The sequence below is a fragment of the Eriocheir sinensis genome, unplaced genomic scaffold (assembly GCF_024679095.1).
Source record: "Eriocheir sinensis breed Jianghai 21 unplaced genomic scaffold, ASM2467909v1 Scaffold6, whole genome shotgun sequence".
Taxonomy (NCBI): Eukaryota; Metazoa; Arthropoda; class Malacostraca; order Decapoda; family Varunidae; genus Eriocheir; species Eriocheir sinensis.
This window is the reverse complement of record NW_026111942.1, coordinates 1,814,918-1,824,601: the sequence shown is the minus strand read 5'-3', so window position 1 is coordinate 1,824,601 and position 9,684 is coordinate 1,814,918. Positions and strand designations below refer to the sequence as shown.

At 44.1% G+C, this 9,684-nt stretch overlaps 2 long non-coding RNA genes across 7 annotated transcripts; one reads left to right on the top strand and one right to left on the bottom strand.

Moving 5' to 3' along the window:
• Positions 1 to 3,538: 3,538 nt before the first annotated feature.
• Positions 3,539 to 5,518, top strand: LOC126993309 (uncharacterized). Of its 6 annotated transcripts, none has more exons than XR_007747614.1 (4): positions 3,539 to 3,683; positions 3,814 to 3,946; positions 4,342 to 4,536; positions 4,671 to 5,518. It is a non-coding gene; the product is annotated as an uncharacterized LOC126993309 (long non-coding RNA). The 6 variants fall into 6 exon arrangements; XR_007747611.1 differs by lacking the exons at positions 3,539 to 3,683; positions 3,814 to 3,946 and adding exons at positions 3,686 to 3,813; positions 4,144 to 4,211; XR_007747615.1 differs by lacking the exons at positions 3,539 to 3,683; positions 3,814 to 3,946 and adding exons at positions 3,686 to 3,813; positions 4,144 to 4,270 and having other exon boundaries at positions 4,401 to 4,536; positions 4,739 to 5,518.
• On the bottom strand, positions 3,721 to 4,293 carry LOC126993310 (uncharacterized). The gene is made up of 3 exons (XR_007747616.1): positions 4,170 to 4,293; positions 3,905 to 4,037; positions 3,721 to 3,839 (listed from the first exon to the last, which is right to left on the bottom strand). It is a non-coding gene; the product is annotated as an uncharacterized LOC126993310 (long non-coding RNA).
• Positions 5,519 to 9,684: the final 4,166 nt, after the last annotated feature.

Here is a 9,684-nt window from a genome sequence, read left to right as displayed (position 1 = left end):
ATGGTGAAGATTAGAGGTTTGCAGTTACTTAAGTTCGAGCATTTGCCGGAGCAGGATGGCGTAATCTAACATCAAACAGAGCAAGGTGAAGGAATAGAGATGGACCATCTAGAAAGACCTCTGTTCTGCCGTAGACTGACGATATGAAGTTTACAGTGTCAATCCCTAAAGTTAGAGCATTTGCCAGAGCAGGATGAAGAAGTCTAACATAGAAACATAGAAACATAGAAACCTAACATAGAAAGGTGGAGGACGTTGGGAAAGGCCTTTGTTTTGTATTGGACTAGCAAGGCCTTAAGATGAAGATTAGATTAAGTTTGAGTATTTGCCAAACCACGATGGAGTATAATATCAGAGAAAGGTGGAGGACGTTGGGAAAGGCCTTTGTTCTGCAGTAGACTAGCAATGCCTGAAGATGAAGATTATATTAAGTTAAGAGTATTTGCCAAAGCACGATGGAGTAATATATCAAACAGATAGGGTTGGAGGACGTTGTGAAAGTCATATATTCTGCAGTGGACTAGAAATGACTGAAGATTATGAGGACCAGAGTGGGGTTAGGTTAGGTTAGGTGGGGTTAGGAGAGGTGGAGGACGTTGGGAAAGGCCTCTATCCTGCAGTGGACTAGTAATGGGTGAAGATTATGAAGATCAGATTGAATAGTGACGTTAGGTGGGGTCAGGTTCACGGGAGCTGCCTTGTATACGCCCACCGGCCTCTTGCAGACTCCTTGGTTAGTATTGGCAGACACTTCCGCCTCACACCAACTATTTCCAAAGGCCAAAAAGGGGATCAATTGGGTTCTCATGAGAGTGTTTTCAGGTTCATGGTACAGAAGAAGAATCAAACTACTACTAGGACCATTAAAATACTCCTGGAAATACCGAAAACTCATACGAAAACCGTGTCAAGTATGTGAGCTCGGGCGCCGAAATGGGTTAAGATTCGTTTTAGTACCGTGCCAGTATCTCATTACCTACTTTATGAAACATCAGTATCTCTTCATATATCTTTTCTACAAACCTTCAACAGTCATGGAGACGCTTTGAAAATCCAATTCAAGGACTCTTTTTTTGCTATTGAAAATAGGGGATAATGTTTACGAAAGCGCGTCGCCTCCTCTGGCGGCGGCCGCGGCGACACTGCAGCTGGTGTTGCGAGAAATACGTCCTCGCCGAAATAAGTCACATATACATGTGGGGGGGGGGGTCCTGGCTAGGGGGGTCAAGGGGGGCGCAGCCACCCTGTTAGTAGGTCGTAAAGTTCGGATGGAGTAGTTTAACTATGCTCCCGACCCTAAACCCTTTGCGAGCTATTTCACGGCCGCGGCGACTGCAGCGTCGCCGCGGCCGTCGCCAGAGGAGGCGACGCGCTTTCCTAAACATACAGCACGTTTCAAAGCTCCTTTCAGTACAGCATTGTTAAGTTTAACCGAACAAAACACTACTAAAATTCCTTTTTTAGTTTTTTTTCAAATTTGTTACATTTTTTTATGCCATTGAACGGACAACTCTGCTTTAAGTAAAAAAAAAATATACAAGGAATTTTCGTCGTGTTTTGTGTTCGGTTGGGGAGCTTACAAACGTGCTGTACTGGACTGTAAGACTGGCCTTAACATCAGGTTCTTTTTTTCGCTACCTTTATTTGCATTATATTCGTCACACATGAGTCATCCTTTACTTTTAGTTGTTGTTGTTTTCATGGGAACCCTGGAGCCTAGATTTAGGTCAGATGAGAGTGTGACGTCATCATGCTGTGTGGAACGACTGTGTATTCTTGTAGTATTTCCATGAGAAACTATGTAGAGGTGTACAGATAGAACCTAGAAGAGGGTAAGTGGAGGAAGAAAAGGAGGAAGAGGAGGAAGCAGGAAGAGGTGGAGGAAGACTTTAATCCAGACCCAATAATTCGTAGATAAAACTTTCTTCTCATAAGGATTGAACCCCATTTTGCTTCCCCATCTCTTTCATAACATTTACCTGTTCAGTCATTTTTCCGACATACTCATAGAATAAGTTCCGCACAATGGCAATATAAATAAAAAGCTGCATGCTGAACTTTCATCAACATCAAATGAAACTCCTATGATGTGAAAACTCAATGAATCAATGAAAGAAAAGAAAAAAGAGAAAAGCACTTGATGGCAGCTATTTTTTCGTGTGTTTGTGTTAGGAGAAGTGGTGGACAGACTTTTGTGTGTTATTGTGTTACCCTTGAGCTGCCTCCCGTGATGCGAAAATAATTAGATAAATGGGAGAGAAAAAAATAGAAAAGCATATTATGGTGACTGTTTTCTGATAGTGGGAGAAGTGGTTATGTTTTTGTGTGTGTGTGCTGTGTGTTAATGTTTGCCTGCTATGATGCGAAAATAAATATATAAATGAGAGAAAAAAAAAAAAAACATGATGGTGAGTGTTTTCTGATTGTGGGAGAAGTGGTTGGTGTTTTTTTAGTGAGTGTGTTTTGTTTTGTCTTTGAGCCGCCTCCTGTGATGCCAATAAATGAATAAATAATTAACAGTGCATATCCTTAACCCAACAAGAGGACACTTGACTTATACATGACAACTCCTAGGCCAGTATTCTCAGACGCTTCTGTCTCTCATACCAACTTTTTCCACGGGGGTCAAAGCAGATCAGTCGGATTCTCATGAGTGTTTTTTTAGGTCCATAGTACAGATAGGAGGTCAGACTACCACCAGGGTCATTAAACTACCCCTGGCAATACCCACAACGCCTACGAAAGCTGTGTGTGTGTGTGTGTGTGTGTGTGTGTGTGTGTGTGTGAGAGAGAGAGAGAGAGAGAGAGAGAGAGAGAGAGAGAGAGAGAGAGAGAGAGAGAGAGAGAGAGAGAGAGAGAGAGAGAGAGAGAGAGAGAGAGAGAGAGAGAGAGAGAGAGAGAGAGAGAGAGAGAGAGAGAAATAAATAAATTCATAGATGGAGAGCAAGGATGAAAGAAAGGGAGAAATAGAATGAAACAGAGAAGAGAAAAATAAAGAGACAGACGACTAAGGAGAAGTGGGCCCCGATGCGAATGTTAGGAAACTCTAGCGGGCCGTCCTCGTGAGCGTCAGCACTCTCACTGGTGTTTTCTCTCGGCAGTGGGTGCAATGTACACCTGAATGATGTTAATTGGTGAACAGCTTCCTACCAAGTAAAATCAATCCATCAATCAATCAGAGAAGGAAAATATAATAAAAAAGAAAAATTGGAATGAGAAAGAAAAGGGAAATGGATGCTGCGTCGCAAGCCGTCGCGAGGATTCCTTTGGATGCTTGTGCGCGTTTCCCAGGCCCGTCGGTCTTCCATCCCTGAACCGATAAACGCGGTGACCGGCGCCTTCACAGTAATTATGATTAATTTTATAATCCAGTCTGGTAGTTTTAAGAAGCGAGTTCTTGCATCCTCGCCTCGGCGGGGTGGAGCGCCAGCGAGCCCAAGGTCTCCCTGGCGAGCATGGCAGGAATGGAGGGCTCAGGCAGGGCTCCTCGGCGTCCCTCGGGGCCCTGATGGAGGTGCGGAGATCTTCCGGCTACAAACCCGGGCAGGTGGAGGTCGTTAGCCGTGGTAGGCAATCTGCCTAGGAGAGCAAACTCTATACAAACCCGGGCAGGTGAGGCTCGTTAGCCGTGGTAGGCAATTCACCTAGGAGAGCAAACTCTATACAAACCCGGGCAGGTGGAGGTCGTTAGCCGTGGTAGGCAATTCACCTAGGAGAGCAAACTCTATACAAACCCGGGCAGGTGGAGGTCGTTAGCCGTGGTAGGCAATTCACCTAGGAGAGCAAACTCTATACAAACCCGGGCAGGTGGAGGTCGTTAGCCGTGGGAGGCAATTCACCTAGGAGAGCAAACTCTATACAAACCCGGGCAGGTGGAGGTCGTTAGCCGTGGTAGGCAATTCACCTAGGAGAGCAAACTCCGAACAATAAACCCGGGCAGGTGGAGGTCGTTAGCCGTGGTAGGCAATTCACCTAGGAGAGCAAACTCTATACAAACCCGGGCAGGTGGAGGTCGTTAGCCGTGGGAGGCAATTCACCTAGGAGAGCAAACTGAACAATAAACCCGGGCAGGTGGAGGTCGTTAGCCGTGGGAGGCAATTCACCCAGGAGAGCAAACTGAACAATAAACCCGGGCAGGTGGAGGTCGTTAGCCGTGGTAGGCAATTCACCTAGGAGAGCAAACTCCGAACAATAAACCCGGGCAGGTGGAGGTCGTTAGCCGTGGTAGGCAATTCACCTAGGAGAGCAAACTCTAAACAAACCCGGGCAGGTGGAGGTCGTTAGCCGTGGTAGGCAATTCACCTAGGAGAGCAAACTCTAAACAAACCCGGGCAGGTGGAGGTCGTTAGCCGTGGGAGGCAATTCACCTAGGAGAGCAAACTCTAAACAAACCCGGGCAGGTGAGGCTCGTTAGCCGTGGTAGGCAGTTCACCTAGGAGAGCAAACTCCGAACAACAAACCCGGGCAGGTGGAGGTCGTCAGCCGTGGTAGGCAATCTTCCTAGGAGAGCAAACTCCGAACAACAAACCCGGGCAGGTGGAGCTCGTCAGCCGTGGTAGGCAATCTTCCTAGGAGAGCAAACTGAACAACAAACCTGGGCAGGTGGAGGTCGTCAGCCGTGGTAGGCAATCTTCCTAGGAGAGCAAACTCTGAACAATAAACCCGGGCAGGTGGAGCTCGTCAGCCGTGGTAGGCAGTCTGCCTAGGAGAGCAAACTCCGAACAATAAACCCGGGCAGGTGGAGGTCGTCAGCCGTGGTAGGCAATCTTCCTAGGAGAGCAAACTCCGAACAATAAACCCGGGCAGGTGGAGCTCGTCAGCCGTGGTAGGCAGTCTGCCTAGGAGAGCAAACTCTAAACAAACCCGGGCAGGTGGAGGTCGTCAGCCGTGGTAGGCAATCTGCCTAGGAGAGCAAACTCTAAATAAACCCGGGCTTGTGGTGCTCGTTATACTGTCGTAGACAATCCACGCGATGGGAACACCAAAGAAAAGGAAAATAAAAAAGAACACCAGAAAATGGAAAATACAGAAACGAAACATCAAGAAAAGAAACAAAAAGATCATCCACCTTTAGGCCCTAACATCGCCAAAATTATGGATGGGTCTCTTCTGGGGAGAAAGCGGCTCACCCAGACCAAAGAACATCAACAAGGGATGATATAGAAAAGAACACCAAAAAAATATGGAAAAAGAACAGAAAAAACATCGAAAAAGAAAAGCAACAGAAATAAATGAGCAACATCGAGAAAAGAGAAATACAAAGAAACATCATCCACCTTTCGGCCCCAAACAACATCACCAAAATTATGGATGGGTCTCTTCTGGGAGGAAAGCGGCTCATCCAGACCAAGGAACATCAACAAAAGGATGATGGGAAAAAAATAACAACAAAAAACATCAAAAAGAAGTAAAAAGAAAAAGAACAGGAAAACATCGAAAAAGAAAACAAAAGCAATAAAAAGAACGAAAAACACGACATCAAGAAAATAAAATAAAACAAACATCATCCACCTTTCGGCCCTAACAACATCTCCAAAATTATGGGTGGGTCTCTTCTGGGAGGAAAGCGGCTCACCCAGACCAACGAACATCAACAAAAGGATGATAGGAAAAAAGAACACCAAAAAAGAACATAAAGAAAGAAAAACAACAGCAAGAAAACACAAAGGAAAAAAGAAAGAAAAAGAAAAGAAAAGAAATCAAATAGAAAAAAAGAAAAGAAAGAAAGAAAAGGAAAAAGAAAAAACAAAATAACAAAATAAAATAAAAATAAATAAACAAAATAATATAAACAAATAAATAAATAAATACAGAATATAGTAAAATTAACTAACTGACTCTAACTGCTTAACTAACTATCAAACTATCTACTTAACTAACCTACCTAACTAACGGAAATAAAGCTGTTTGACTACCCATTAACAAACAAACTAACAAACCACTTAACGATCTAACATGGATAGTGAGGTAAGGTGGGATTAGACTTACAGGAGCTGCCTTGTATAGACCAACCGGCCTCATGCAGACTCCTTACGTTCTTATGTTCGTTTACGTTTAAGAATATGGCCCTTAAACCCCATTCACACCTGTACTAATACCTGACAGGTTGGGTGACTCCTTCTACCTCTGCCTGTTTCCTCTCCTGTTACTGTCTCCGCTATCAGCACACAATCTTCCCTCAACCATAAAACCCACACCTAACCTAACCTAACCTTCCTGTATACTCCATTCACACCTGTGCTAATACCTGGCTGGTTGGGTGACTCCTTCTACCTCTGCCTGCCTTCCCTCCTGTTACTCTCTCCGCTATAAGCACAAATCTTCCCTCCCCCATAAAACCCACACCTAACCTAACCTAACCTTCCTGTATACCCCTTTCACACCTGTACTAATACCTGGCTGGTTGGGTGACTTCTACATCTGCCTGCCTCCTCCTGTTACTGTCTCCGCTATCAGCACACAATCTTCCCTCAACCATAAAATCCACACCTAACCTAACCTAACCTTCCTAACCTAACCTTAATGTATACCCTTTCATACTTGTGCTAATACATGACTGGCTCACTTCCCTACATTCAACCACTAACACCTCCAACCCCCCCCGCTCCCACACACACACACACTCATAAAACTATCAAACCCTCATTTAAAACAATATATCAAACACTCACAAGAAAAAAACACCAGGACGCAACACTGTATAAAGCAAAGATGATGGTGGGAAGAGGGGGGAAGGGGGGGGGGGAGGTCACACGATAACCTACGCATTACCCCGGCGTGCTCCTCCGTCCCCTTGGCCCGTGACCCCGCGCAGGTAACAGCAGACCCCCTCAGCCGGCGACACAGGACCGATTGTGACACGCAGGTTACCTCAGTTTACCTTTCCCAGGCATACCCATTTCACTGACCCACGCGTGAGGAGGAGGAGGAGGATAAAATAGCAAAGGAAAAAGACGACGAGGTAGAGGTCAAGAAAGGGGAGCTAGCGAGAGGGAGGAAAAGGAGGAGGAGGAGGAGGAGGAGGAGGAGAAACCCAACGTGGAGGGTGAGGTAGTGTAGGCTGCGGGGTCAACTAAGCTCCGCACCATTATCCCCTATTTTCAAGAGTAAAAAAAAAAGTCCTTGAATTGGATTTTCAAAGCGTTTCCATGACTGTTGAAGGTTTGTAGAAAAGATATATGAAGAGATAGTGATGTTTCATAAAGTAGATTATGAGATACTGGCACGGACCTAAAACGAATCTTTACCTCGAAAGTGTAGGTAGGAACAACCCCTCACATAACTATTGCTTAAATGACACTCTCATAAGCAGGTCTGGGTGCGAGAGGGATTTAGGGGTCTTAGTGAGCTCTGATCTCCGTCCAAGGGCACAAAGCATTCAAGCTAGAAATCGAGCTAATAGGGTACTGGGATTTATTTCAAGGAGCGTAAGCAACAGAAGCCCCGAAGTCTTCCTCAAACTATATTTAGCATTAGTTAGACCTCATCTTGACTATGCGGTTCAGTTCTGGTCACCCTACTATAGAATGGATATCAAAATGTTAGAATCGGTGCAGAGGAGGATGACTAAGATGATTCAGGGGTTGAGAAACTTGCCATACGAGGAAAGACTCAAACAGTTAAACTTGCATTCTCTAGAAAGGCGAAGGGTACGTGGAGACATGATCGAGGTTTATAAATGGATGAAGGGCTTTAATAAGGGAGACATTCATAAGGTTTTGTTGGTAAGAGAACCGGGTAGGACACGAAGTAACGGGTTTAAACTGGATAAATTCAGATTCAACAGGGACATAGGCAAAAATTGGTTTACTAACAGGGTGGTGGATGAGTGGAATAGGCTTAGCAGTCATGTGGTGAGTGCCAATACAATTGTCACATTCAAAATAGACTAGATAAATTCATGGACAGCGATATTAGGTGGGGTTAGATACACGGGAGCTTAGGGTCAAAGGAGCTGCCTCGTACAGGCCTACCGGCCTCTTGCAGACTCCTGCGTTCTTATGTTCTTATGTTCTTAAATGTTTAAGAATATGGCCCCTTATGTTCTTACGAGTATAGAGGTTTTGCAGTGACGTCACGAAATAGCGTCTTCTGCACCTTGTGCGTCGTCTGCAGACCCGCTGGTGGTCACCTCCCCAGCAGAGTGAGCAGACGGACCACGTGTGCCCCCTCCCTAAGTCACTACCCGCGGGCAACTGGCAGGACCTTCAGCATCATTTGTGTTAAGTGATTACGCGAGATCGCTTGAGAATGCTGCGAAGCTAATAGACATCGAACAAATCAGTGCTTTTGTGGTTCATGAAGTGTGATTCCAGAAGTGGCTCGGCGAGTGTTAATGCCTTCACCTGGCTGTATTTCGTGTAATAATTCTCTCAAATACGGTGGACGGACAGTAATCAAAGCTTGGTGTCAAAACACATAACTTAAATACTATCCTTGCTTTTATTGGCAACCAGTGGAGTTCTATCAGAACAGGAGTAATTCTCTCGTGGTGGAGTTCCTTTGATTAATCTCGCTGCTCTATTTAAGACCATCTGTAATTTCCTTAATTGGAGCTTTGGCAGGTTATAGTAGATTGAGTTGCAATAATCCACTCTTGATATGATATTGTTAATCAACAATTTCTTGATAGAATCTTCATCCAGGTATTTCTTGATAAAAGCGATATTTCTAAGGTGATATCCGGCAATCCTTACAACATTATTTATCTGACATTTCAGTGTCAAATTGGAATCCAACAACACTCCCAAGTCACGAACACTTTCAACAATATGAATTTCATTACCACTTATAGTCATGTTACCGTCACCAAAATAACATAGAGTGTCCTTCTTCCCCACAAGCATGAATTCAGTCTTATCATCGTCTAATTTCAATTGCTTATAATGCATCCAATCCTTGACTGAATTAATAACACTATTGATCTTAGCACTTGTATTTTCAATATCAGTGATGGAAAAGTAGAACTGGGTGTCATCAGCAAATAACTTGAATCCTACACCATGCTGTTGTAGTATCCTGGATAAACTAATCGTGTATATACAAAATAAAATAGGTCCCAGCACACTTCCTTGTGGAGCTCCTCTTGTCAGAGCTTCATATGAAGAAAAACAATTTCCAATTTGCACACAATAACTTCTGGTTTGTAAATAACTCTCAAGATACTTTAACGCATTATCTACCACTCCAATGTTCCTTAAGTCTTTTACAAGCAATTCATGAACAACCGTATCAAATGCTGCACTAAGATCTAGAAGAACCAATATAGCACATTTACCCCCATCCATCATTTCTAGTAAATCATTAACAACAGAACAAATAGTAGTCTCAGTAGAAAATATTGGCCTATATGCAGACTGACTATCAGGGAAGACATGGACCTTCTCCAAGTGTTCCATCAACTGCTCAATAATTGCATACTCTAATAACTTTTTTTTTTTTTTTTTTTTTTTTTTACAGCAAAGGAGACAGCTCAAGGGCACAAAAAAGTAAACATTAATAAAAAAAAAGCCCGCTACTCGCTGCTCCTAAAAAGAATCCAAAGAGGTGGCCGAAAGATAAGTCAGTTTCGGGAGGAGAGGTGTCCTGATACCCTTCTCTTGAAAGAGTTCAAGTCGTAGGCAGGAGAAAATACAGATGAAGGAAGATTGTTCCAGTTTACCAGCGTGAGGGATGAAAGAGTGA